The 12,933-nt window shown below is 46.2% G+C and overlaps 1 protein-coding gene across 1 annotated transcript in view; it reads right to left on the reverse strand.

Moving 5' to 3' along the window:
* Positions 1–12,933, reverse strand: part of LOC126471320 (protein sickie-like) — a 380,943-nt gene that overhangs the window by 56,479 nt on the left and 311,531 nt on the right. The gene's annotated exons all lie outside the window — the stretch shown is intronic.

Consider the following 12,933-nt stretch of genomic DNA (forward strand, 5'->3'; position numbering starts at 1 on the left):
GTGCTGTTAACAAAGGCACTCCCTTCGGTCGTCTGCTGCCATAGATCATTAACGCCAAATTTTGCCGCACTGTCCTAACATATACTTTCGTTGTATATCCTATATTCATAACGACGGTTATTTCACGCAGTGTTGCTTGTCTGTCAGCAATGACCACTCCACACAAACACGGATGCTGTCGGTAGTTAAGTGAAGGCTGTCGGTCACTGTGTTGTCCATGGTGAGAGATAATGTCTGAAATCCGGTATTCTCAGTACACTCTTGAAACTGTGGTTCTCGGAATACTGAATTCCCTAACGAGTTCCGAAATGGAATGTTCTATGCGTGTAGCTCCAGCTACCATTGCATGTTCATACGCTGCTCGTTCCAGTCGTGCGGCCATAATCACGTCGGAAACCTAAAATGAATCACCTGACTACAAATGACAGCTCCACCAATGAACTGACCATTTATACATCATGTACGTGGTACTAATGCCACTGTATATGTATATATCGCTATCCCATTAGTCTTGTCGCCTCAATGTACATCCACTTCCATAATATGTGTGGACTGTGTTTGGGGGATTAATTTTTCGCTCGAGATACATATGCTGCCACGCTATTAGATAGAAAAAATGGCTCTGAGCACTATGGGACTTAACATCTAAGGTCATCAGTCCCCTAGAACTTAGAACTACTTAAACCTAACTAACCTAAGGACATCACACACATCCATGCCCAAGGCAGGATTCGAATCTGCGACCGTAGCAGTCGCGCAGTTCCGGACTTAAGCGCCTAGAACCGCTCGCCCACCGCGGCCCGCTATTAGATAGAAGCAGTTCTATCAAATTTGCGAGAATTGTCGCAAATGCACGAACGACGTGGTGAAAGTCGTCTGCTGCAGAGACATTTGGTTCAATGTAATCATACTTTGTGTGTGTGTGTGTGTGTGTGTGTGTGTGTGTGTGTGTGTGTGTGTGTGTGTGGGTGGGTGTGTGGGTGGGTGGGTGGTGAAATTTAAGTGCTTTCAACTCAGTGGCAAGGCTTCTATGTGACAGGTAGAATGGTAGCAATATCTTTATCTATATCTTATAAGGACTGCGGGCTCACTGTCCTTAAGCCCTTATGATATGTAGGTTATTGGGGTTGACATTATTGAGGAAGTTCAATGATGGCACAAAGCACCCAAATGGGGTGCCAGCGCCAAAGCGTGACAGATCATCTACATCTACATCTACATTTATACTCCGCAAGCCACCCAACGGTGTGTGACGGAGGGCACTTTATGTGCCACTGTCATTACCTTCCTTTCCTGTTCCAGTCGCGTATGGTTCGCGGGAAGAACGCCTGTCTGAAAGCCTCCGTGCGCGCTCTAATCTCTCTAATTTTACATTCGTGATCTCCTCGGGAGGTATAAGTAGGGGGAAGCAAAATATTCGATACCTCATCCAGAAACGCACCCTCTAGAAACCTGGCGAGCAATCTACACCGCGATGCAGAGCGCCTCTCTTGCAGAGTCTGCCACTTGAGTTTATTAAACATCTCCGTAACGCTATCACGGTTACCAAATAACCCTGTGACGAAACGCGCCGCTCTTCTTTGGATCTTCTCTATCTCCTCCGTCAAACCGATCTGGTACGGATCCCACACTGATGAGCAATACTCAAGTATAGGTCGAACGAGTGTTTTGTAAGCCACCTCCTTTGTTGATGGACTACATTTTCTAAGCACTCTCCCAATGAATCTCAACCTGGTACCCGCCTTACCAACAATTAATTTTATATGATCATTCCACTTCAAATCGTTCCGCACGCATACTCCCAGATATTTTACAGAAGTAACTGCTACCAGTGTTTGTTCCGCTATCATATAATCATACAATAAAGGATCCTTCTTTCTATGTATCCTCTTGTATTCCAGGTGTCCCGAGTGCAGACGCAGGAGTTCGACCTTATGTAGCAACTTCTGTGTGGTACATATGATTGACTCGAACAGTTAGTTGGTTCAGCTCAGCTTGTAGATCTAGAACTCATGGCCACCTCGGTGCCCCCAGGATGACATGCAGGTTGGAGAGTGGAAGGACAAGTTGCTTCCTAACATGTGTTTCCATGTCCGATGGTGGATAGCTATTGTCCGACGTGCGGCCAGACGGCAGACAAGAGAATTTAGTACAGCTTCACGATTAACAGCCATGAGGTCGGGACGGACGGCTTGCGTCTACTGACGCCATCGTCTGTTGGTACTGCCTCCGACGGCAATGTAAGGCACAGGCAAAACGTCCACTGCGTCGTCGAGAGGTGCCGACTGATTCAGAGGGGGCGCAGCAGACAGCCCCGCCGCGGACGCTTAAGGCAGAGGTGATACAGTGGTCGCCACAGGGAGAGCGACGTCTCCAGTCGGCGTCTGAACCAGTCTACGTCGGAGACATTCAGAACGGACACGGCCTTCGTGGCCACAACCTGAGCAAGAGTGAGGCTGGCCATCGTAAATGACGACCACCCTGCAGCCGACAATAACCAAATAAGAAGGCACTTGTTTCCTCAGTTTAATTTTTATCTGACGGACACCACTGAGGGCACAGCAGGTTTCGAACGTCTTCCACGTTTCAGCAACATGACTGACAACTTTGCCGTAAGGTGTAAAGGCGGCCACCACAACGTACAGGCGGCACCTGAAAAGGGAGTTCGAAAACCCTCAACGTTCGGAGACCAAAACCAGCGTGATCAACCACAACAGCCCTTATATGGCAGTCCGATATCGGAACTTAAGCACAGCTCTTCATTCGCCAGATTTATGTACACACTGGTACTAAGGAGCGAAAAATGAATTCCAAGAACATCTTGCGGCGGGAGACGCACTTCGTCCCGAATAAACCGTTCTATTTCATAAGCTTTTGGTCGGAGGAGGAGGAGGAGGAGATTAGTGTTTAACGCCCCGTCGACAATGAGGTCATTAGAGACGGAGCGCAAGCTCGGGTGAGGAAAGGATGGGGAAGGAAATCGGCCGTGCCCTTTCATAGGAACCATCCCGGCATTTGCCTGAAGCGATTTAGGGAAATCACGGAAAACCTAAATCAGGATGGCCGGAGACGGGATTGAACCGTCGTCCTCCCGAATGCGAGTCCAGTGTGCTAACCACTGCGCCACCTCGCTCGGTAAGCTTTTGGTCGTTCATGATCCAGTGGAATAGTTGATTTAATCATGGCTTGCCGATAGCAAAATGCCATTATGGGAGATAAATTCGGAGTACGCCTAACAAACGAGCGCTCGCTCGCAAGCAGTACAACAGGCGAGACGCAAACAAGGTGTGATCGCCTCACGACCCATTCAGGTGTCCGTGCAAGCTTCCCAGGCCGACAGAAACTTCCATATGTCACACTGTCTACATACTTATATCGTAGTTCGGGTTTGAGTACGAGCCAGTCGCAGATTAGGCAACTGATCTGATGTCAAGGAATTCACAGTCATCGAATTAATTTCGAGGTATTTCTATTTCATTTGTTGATGAGTATGCCGAAGTCTTGGTGAAAGGCTGTGACTTGAAATGTGGATTGAATTGGCGATTAATAAGAAACTATTAACTGTGGCCGGCCGAAGTGGCCGTGCGGTTAAAGGCGCTGCAGTCTGGAACCGCAAGACCGCTACGGTCGCAGGTTCGAATCCTGCCTCGGGCATGGATGTTTGTGATGTCCTTAGGTTAGTTAGGTTTAACTAGTTCTAAGTTCTAGGGGACTAATGACCTCAGCAGTTGAGTCCCATAGTGCTCAGAGCCATTTGAACCATATTAACTGTGTTAAATGTGTTATTTTTCATATCACTGAACTTGAAAGTAATTGTCTAGCAGTTTGAACTAATTTCCTTGCTTTCAGCATCATATTTCAAATGTGTTGTGACCAGTTTCCTTATCATTACGGATCCACTGTACAGATGCGGAAATAAGTGTGTAAAATTCTTGTTTAGCTACCATAATTAATGCAGTTTAGTGTTCTCTTCATTCTTATTTTGTTTATTTGGATTTTAAGAAAATTGCATCAAATTGGCAAATTTCGTGACAAATTTTTTTCTGTGTATGAAACAAAACTCATAAAACTCGGTAAATTTGTAACCGAGCTATTGCTGTGTGTCATAAAGGACCACTAGCTCAGCCCATATTTCTGACATATGAATTTAACTACTTTACCCGTATCTTTGATTTCATGTCACGATGTTGTCCAGAGCTGGGAGTGGGGCGTACTTCTGTGACAATTAATATTCCACTTCCGAAGACCTCGTTCAACACAAAAAAAATTCCTATAATACACTACTGGCCATTAAAATTGCTACACCAAGAAGAAATGCAGATGATAAAAGGGTATTCATTGGACAAATACCGAGCGAGGTGGCGCAGTGGTTAGCACACTGGACTCGCATCCGGGAGGAAGACGGTTCAAACCCGCGTCCGGCCATCCTGATTTACGTTATCCGTGATTTCCCTAAATCGCTCCAGGCAAATGCCGGGATGGTTCCTCTGAAAGGGCACGGCCGAATTCCTTCCCCGTCCTTCCATAATTCTATGAGACCGATGACCTCGCTGTTTGGTTTCTTCCCCAAAACAACCCAACCCAACCGCTTTGGACAAATATATTATACTAGAACTGACATGTGATTACATTTTCACGCAATTTGGGCGCATAGATCCTGAGAAATCAGTACCTAGAACAACCACCTCTGGCCGTAATAACGGCCTTGATATGCCTGGGCATTGAGTCAAACAGAGCTTGGATGGCTCATGCAACTTCAACACGATACCACAGTTCATCAAGAGTAGTGACTGGCGTATTGTGACGAGCCAGTTGCTCTGCCACCATTGACAAGAAGTTTACAGTTGGTGAGAGATCTGGACAATGTGCTGGCCAGGGCAGCAGTCGAACATTTTCTGTATCCAGAAAGGCCCGTACAGGACCTGCAACATGCGGTCGTGCATTATCCTGCTGAAATGTAGGGTTTTGCAGGGATCGAATGAAGGATAGAGCAACGGTCCTAACACATCTAAAATGTAATGTCCACTGTTCAAAGTGCCGTTAATGCGAAGGAGAGGTGACCGAGACGTGTAACCAATGGCACCCCACACCATCACGCCGGATGATACGCCAGTATGGCGATGACGAATACACGCTTCCAGTGTGCGTTCACCGCGATGTCGCCAAACACGGATGCGATCATCATGATGCTGTAAACAGAACCTGGATTCATCCGAAAAAATGACGTTTTGCCATTCGTGCACCCAGGTTCGTCGTTGAGTACACCATCGCAGGCGCTCCTGTCTGTGATGCAGCGTCAAGGGTAGCTACAGCCATGGTCTCCGAACTGATAGTCCATGCTGCTGCAAACGTCGTTGAACTGTTCGTGCAGATGGTTGTTGTCTTGCAAACGTCCCCATCTGTTGACTCAGGGATCGAGACATGGCTGCAAGATCCGGATAAGATGCCTGTCATCTCGACTGCTAGTGATACGAGGCCGTTGCGATCCAGCACGGCGTTCCGTATTACCCTCCTGAACCCACCGATTCCATATTCTGCTAACAGTCATTGGATATCGACCAACGCGAGCAGCAATGTCGCGATACGATAAACCGCAATCGCGATAGGCTAAAATACGACCTTTATCAAAGTCGGAAACGTGATGGTACGCATTTCTCCTCCTTACACGAGGCATCACAACAACGTTTCACCAGGTAACGCAGGTCAACTGCTGTTTGTGTATGAGAAATCGGTTGGAAACTTTCCTCATGTCAGCACGTTGTAGGTGTCGCCACCGGCACCAACCTTGTGTGAATGCCCTGAAAAGCTAATAATTTGCATATCACAGCATCTTCTTCCTGTCGGTTAAATTTCGCGTCTGTAGCATGTCATCTTCGTGGTGTAGCAATTTTAATGGCCAGTAGTGTATTACAGGACATTGTTAGATAATTCCGTATATTTTAATTTCCTAAATTGGTCTGAAAATATAAAACGTTGCGTACCATAAATCTCGAGCTGAAATTAAATTTGTGATGTAATATACAATTAAGAGCCAAAGAAACTGGTACATTTGCCTAATATCGTGTAGGGCCCCCGGGAGCACGCTGAAGTGCCGCAACACTACGTTACAAGGACCCGACTAATGTCTGAAATAGTGCTGGAGGAAATTAACACCATGAATCCTGGCTGTCCATAAATCCGTAAGAATACGAGAGGGCGGAGATCTCTTCTGAACAACACGTTACAAGACATTCCAGATATGCTCAATAATGTCCATGTCTGGGAAGTTTGTCGGTCAGCGGAAGTGTTTAAACTTAGAAGAGTGTTCCTGGAGTCACTCTGTAGCAATTATGGACGTGTGGGGTGTCGCATTGTCCTGTTGGAATTGCCCAAGTCTGTCAGAAAGCGCAATGGACATGAAAGGATGCAGATGATCAGACAGGATGCTTAAGTACGTTTCAGCTGTCAGAGTCGTATCTAGACGTATCAGGGGTCCCATATCACTCCAACAGTACACGTCCCACTCCGTTACAAAGCTTCCACCAGCTTGAATAGTCCCCCACTGACATGCAGAATCCATGGATTCATGAGGTTGTCTCCATACCCGTATACATCTATCCACTCGATATAATTTGAAACGAGACTCGTCTGACCAGGCAACATTTTTTAAGTCATCAACAGTCCACTGTCGGTGTTGACGGGCCCAGGCGAGGCGTAAAGCTTTTTGTCGTGCAGTCATCAAGGGTACGCGAGTGGGCCATCGGCCCCGAAAGCCCATGTCGATGACGTTTCGTTGAATGGTTCGGACGCTGCCACTTGTTGATGACCCAGCATTAAAATCTGCAGCAATTTGCGGAATGGTTGCACTTCTGTCACGTTCAACGATTCTCTTCAGGCGTCGTTGGTCCCGTTCTTGCAGAATCTTTTTCCGGTTGCAGCGATATCAGAGATTTGATGTTTTACCGGATTCCTGACATTAGTGTTACACTCGTGAAATGGTCTTAAGAGAAAATCCCCACTTCATCGCTACCTCACCTCGGAGATGCTGTGTCCCGTCGCTCGTGCGCCGACTAAAACATCGCGTTCCAACTCACTTACATCTTGATAACCTGCCATTGTAGCAGCAGTAACCGATCTAACAACTGCGCCAGACACTTGTTGTCTTATATAGGCGTTACCGACTGGAGCGCCGTATTCTGCCTGTTTACATATCTCGGTATCTGAATATGCATGCCTTTGCCAGTGTCTTTGGCGGTTTAGTGTAAAAGTTAGGTATGCTGGTTGAAAGACTAAGAAATATTCACAACCGTGCATCATTCGAATGTCTGCGGAGATATGAAACCATATGGGAAGGAAATTCCTTGCATGCTAAACATCTTTCAGGGATTCAAATTCGGTCTTACTCAATAAATAAACGTGAAGTTCATATTAAAATTCCGCCATTTGTGACAAGTTTATACGCTCGCATTCGAGCGCTCAATGAACCCTGATGTAATTCCATTCTTTAACTCGAGCAGTTAATTCACAAAAGCCCTTCTCATTCTTTACAGAGTGTGTTTCCGCAAGAGCGCACAGAAATTAGCAGGACATGAAGGATGCTCCACCGAAGAATTTCAGGCAGAAAATCTGGGGTCGGAGAAAGCAGCTTAAGGAGATAAAGGGAAATATAATCACATTACTGTGTACATTTTTATGTACATTAGTTACAGTTAACCGCAAATACCACCAGACTGCTCAGAGTCATTTGAACTATACCACCACTGACACAATGAACGTACGACTTGTACTGCATCTTACAAAATGTGCTGAAGCTGACGGCCATCAACTTTACTGCAACATCATATCAGCGAACAAGATTCTGACGCACTCTGACATATATCCCTGGTGTGTTTCGAATGACATCACAGACAGCTATAGTTCTTGGGACTAATTCCATGCCGGCCGGTGTGACCGTGCGGTTCTCGGCGCTTCAGTCTGGAACCCCGTGACCGCTACGGTCGCAGGTTCGAATCCTGCCTCAGGCATGGATGTGTCCGATGTCCTTAGGTTAGTTAGGTTTAAGTAGTTCTAAGTTCTAGGGGACTGATGGCCTCAGAAGTTAAGTCCAATAGTGCTCCGAGATCTCACTGACACTGTTTTCAACCACAGAGATGGAAAACGTTAGTTTTACAAAACTGTACGAAGAACTGTGATTTGTGGCATCTAATCTATTTCCATACACAGTTAAACGTAGCGAAATAGCTTGCTCCGACAGTGAGTGTCTTATCGGAAGCATGCATTACCCATCTGACTGAACAAACTCCTCGCATCACTAGTCAGCCACTAAAATCCATTTCTTGCAGTGAACGTTGGAGATGTTGGAGAACAACTAATATTATGTGCTGACTTCTGAAATTTTCCCGGCGTATTTCTTCTTCTAATAAGAAGATTATTACTATACTACAACTAATATTAGAAGAATATTATGTGCTGTTAACAATTCGTCTTAATGCACTATCCGTTCTGGAGCAATCGTGGCACAATTTGGGAACTATCCGCTCCTGTATATCAGAAATTTCCTTTCCGTTTTTCAGTTGTTACGAAATAAATCATTATTTTCTGCAGTTTTATCTGTAAGTGTGTAACGGTTTCGAAATATTTCGCGATTTTGGAGATAGTGAGGGAATTTCTGTTCTAGTCTGGAACAAAAGCGCTAGGGGCGTGGGTAAGAGTTCCTCCATTCAGACACATCTAGTTTCGATGATACAGCGGTCCACATTTCCTGAGCTGCATAACTACGAAAGACCTGTACATACACTTGGAATATTACGTAAATGGCAACCTTATGGTTAGCGCTATCCTCAATATTTTTCGACGTTAGGGGCTTAAATCAATGCCGATACGTGAAGATGTGCTACTGAGAAACAGAGGCTCGTGGAAATCATTCGTGATAACTCTATCGTGCCACAGTCCTGTTTATGTGTAAGGTAGTAATATACACTACTGGCCATTAAAATTGCTACACCAAGAAGAAATGCAAATGATAAACGGGTATTCATTGGACAATTGCATTATATTCGAATTGACATGTGATTACATTTTCACGCAGTTTGGGTGCATAGATCCTGAGAAATCAGTACCTAGAACAACCACCTCTGGCCGTAACAACGGCCTTGATACGCATGGGCATTGAGTCAAACAGAGCTTGGATGGCGTGTACAAGCACAGCTGCCCATGCAGCTTCAACACGATACCACAGTTCATCAAGAGTAGTGACTGGCGTATTGTCACGAGCCAGTGGCTCGGTCACCATTAACCAGACTTTTTCAATTGGTGAGAGATCTGGAGAATGTGCTGGCCAGGGCAGCAATCGAACATTTTCTGTATCCAGAAAGGCCCGTACAGGACCTGCAACATGCGATATTGCATTATTCTGCTGAAATGTAGGGTTTTGCAGGGATCGAATGAAGGGTAGAGCCATGGAACGTAACACATCTGAAACGTAATGTCCACTGTTCAAAGCGCCGTCAATGCGAAAAAGAGGTGACCGAGACGTGTAACCAATGGCACCCCATACCACCACGCCGTGTGATACGCCAGTATGGCGATGACGAATACACGCTTCCAATGTGCATTCACCAAACACGGATGCGACCATTATGATGCTGTAAACAGAACCTGGATTCATCCGAAAAAAGACGTTTTGCCATTCGTGCACCCAGGTTCGTCATTGAGTACACCATCGCAGGCGCTCCTGTCTGAGATGCTGCGTCAAGGATATCCCCAGCCATAGTTTCCGAGCTGATATTCCATGCTGCTGCAAACGTCGTCGAACTGTTCGTGCAGATGGTTGTCTTGCAAACGTCCCCATCTCTTGACTCAGGGATCGAGAAGTGACTGCACGATCTGTTACAGCCATGCGGATAAGATAGCTGTCATCTCGACTGCTAGTGATACGAGGCCCTTGGGATCCAGCACGGCGTTCCGTATTACCCTCCTGAACCCACCGATTCCATATTCTGCTAACAGTCATTGGATCTCGACAAACGCGAGCAGCAGTGTTGCGATACGATAAACCGCCATTCGTGCACCCAGGTTCGTCTTTGAGCACACCATCGCAGGCGCTCCTGTCTGTGATGCAGCGTCAAGGGTAACCACAGCCATGGTCTCCAAGCTGGTGGTCCATGCTGCTGCAAACGTCGTCGAACTGTTCGTGCCGATGGTTGTTGTCTTGCAAACGTCTCCATCTGTTGACTCAGAGATCGAGACATGGCTGCACGATCCGGATAAGATGCCTGTCATCTCGACTGCTAGTGATACGAGGCCGTTGCGATCCAGCACGGCGTTCCGCATTACCCTCCTGAACCCACCGATTCCATATTCTGCTAACAGTCATTGGATATCGACCAACGCGAGCAACAATGTCGCGATACGATAAACCGCAATCGCGATAGGCTAAAATTCGATCTTTATCAAAGTCGGAAATGTGATGGTACGCATTTCTCCTCCTTACACGAGGCATCACAACAACGTTTCACCAGGTAACGCAGGTCAACTGCTGTTTGTGTGTGAGAAATCGGTTGGAAACTTTCCTCATGTCAGCACGTTGTAGGTGTCGCCACCGGCGCCAGTCTTGTGTGAATGCTCTGAAAAGCTAATAATTTGAATATCACAGCATCTTCTTCCTGGCGTTTAAATTTCGCGTCTGTAACACGTCATCTTCGTGGTGTAGCAATTTTAATGGCAGTAGTGTAGCAGTCAACGTGAATCAGAGACACCTGGCTAAGTCTGTATAATTGACTCCTGATACTTGTTGAAGCACGTCAGCATCAGTTGCTGTTAAGAGCAACAGTGAATTTCTTGGGCTGCTAAGTCTGTCAGCCGCACGGGGTAGCCGCGCGGTCTAGGGCGTCTTGTCACGGTTCGCGCGGCTCGCCCCGTCGGAGGTTCGAGTTCTCCCTCGGGCATGGGTGTGTGTGTGTGTGTGTCGTCCTTAGCGTAAGTTAATTTAAGTTAGGTTAAGTACTGTGTAAGCTTAGGGACCGGTGACCTCAGCAGTTTGATCCCATAAGCCCTTACCACAAATTTCCAAATTTAAGTCTGTCAGGGAAAGAAAACAATGTATACAGAATAGTGTAATGAAAGTATAAGACATGCTTTGTACATGACTGTATTGCTTGTTAATTAATTCTGAATTCTCTAGAGTCCTTACGTGGAAAGAGAACTTGAGCAATCCCTGAGGGTGCATAGCGTATGCGTCCTTTAATTAAGTTTTCAATAGCCTGAGAGGGGCGTTTAATCGATGACTCAGGCTGTTCTAGAAGGTAAGGTGCAGGGTGATTATAATTAAAGTTAAATTTTCAAAACGCTGTAGAATTAACACCACTGACCAGGATGACGTCAAATTGCAATGGAATATTATCGGAGAAGGGGTAAAACGTATGGCAGAAGAAAAAAATAGTGTGAAAATTGATCAATAGATGGCGCTGTATGTATCAGAATACGTAAATGAAAACACCTGTCATGCCCACGACCCATTGAAGTTGGTATAAACAAGCCGGGTACACGATTTTTCCCCCTTCCGCGTGCGACGTTCGCCATTTACTGTCTGAATGCAGGATCGCGCTATGCTTGTAAAGCTGTAATACAAGAACGATGACTGTGCACACGTCGCTCTGCAAAAGTTTCGGACACTGAAGGGTTTGAAAAAAGGCGTTGGTCCGGTGACTGCCGTGGGTCTGGAGAAAATGATTCGGAAATTCGAAAAGACGGGTGTGTTTGTAGTGCAACATGGTGGCGGGAGGAATCGAACTGATTCGACGTCAGTGGAAGCAGTGGCGACAGCGATGCAGGAGGAGACAAGTGGTGCTGTGCAAACGTGTAGTGCACGGAGAATTGCGCGAACATTGGACATACCCGTGAGCACAGTGCGTAAAATCCTACGAAACATCCGTCTTTGTTAACCATTCAGAATCACCCAGGTGCACGGGTTGCTTCCTGTTGACTTGCCAGGAAGAGAGACCTTTGCCTTAGAATTACTTGCTCGCATGGAAGTGGACAATGATTGGCCGTGGAAGATTTTGTGGACAGACGAAGCCCACTTCCACATGACAAGATACATCGAATTGTCGAATATGGGCAACGGAAAATCCACATGCTAATCAAGCAGTACCACTTCATCCTGATAAGGTCACTGTGTGGTGCGGGTTTACCGGATCCTTTATCAGAGGGCCATATTTTTTCGAAGAGACAGGTGCTTCTGGTCCTGTTACCTGTACCGTCACTGGTAAGCGCTATGAGTGTCCTTTGCGCAACCACGTCATTCCAGCTCCCCAACAGCGTGGATGTGTGGATGGGTTCATTTTTATGCAAGATGGCACCCCTCCGCAGATTGCAAATCTAGTTAAGCAGCTGTTGAAGTGCTATTTCGGAAATCCTAGAATTATCAGCCGCCATTTTCCTACGGCCTGGCCGTCCAGATCACCTGATCTTAACCCATGTGACTTATGGTTGTGGGGCTATCTGAAAGATGTTGTGTTCGGTGCTCCGACTGCAAACTTAGCTGCATTGAAGGCATGCATTGCGCAACACATTCTGAACGTGACCCAGGAAACACTTCAGTCAGTTATGGAATATGCTGTTTCTCGATTTCAACTTGTTGCAGAAAACGGTGGACAGCATATTGAACATGTTTTGCGCTAGTCACATGGAAATTAATAATCAGATTTGATTTTGATTGATGCTTTTTATGGTGGTTTTGGCCTCAGGACAATTAAAAGCCGATGTGAGTCATACTTTTAAAGCGGTTTTTGGCCTCAGGATGATTAAAAACCGATTTTTCCCATCCGATGTGGTACGACCTTGCCATGGTGTACGGACTTACGTAACTGACAGTATCACACCTGTACACCCTTGTCCACTGGGTAGTACAGTTTGTTTAATGTCAAACGTACAACTTAGGCATTGTTGTACGAT

The sequence above is a fragment of the Schistocerca serialis genome, chromosome 3, assembly GCF_023864345.2.
Source record: "Schistocerca serialis cubense isolate TAMUIC-IGC-003099 chromosome 3, iqSchSeri2.2, whole genome shotgun sequence".
NCBI lineage: Eukaryota > Metazoa > Arthropoda > Insecta > Orthoptera > Acrididae > Schistocerca > Schistocerca serialis.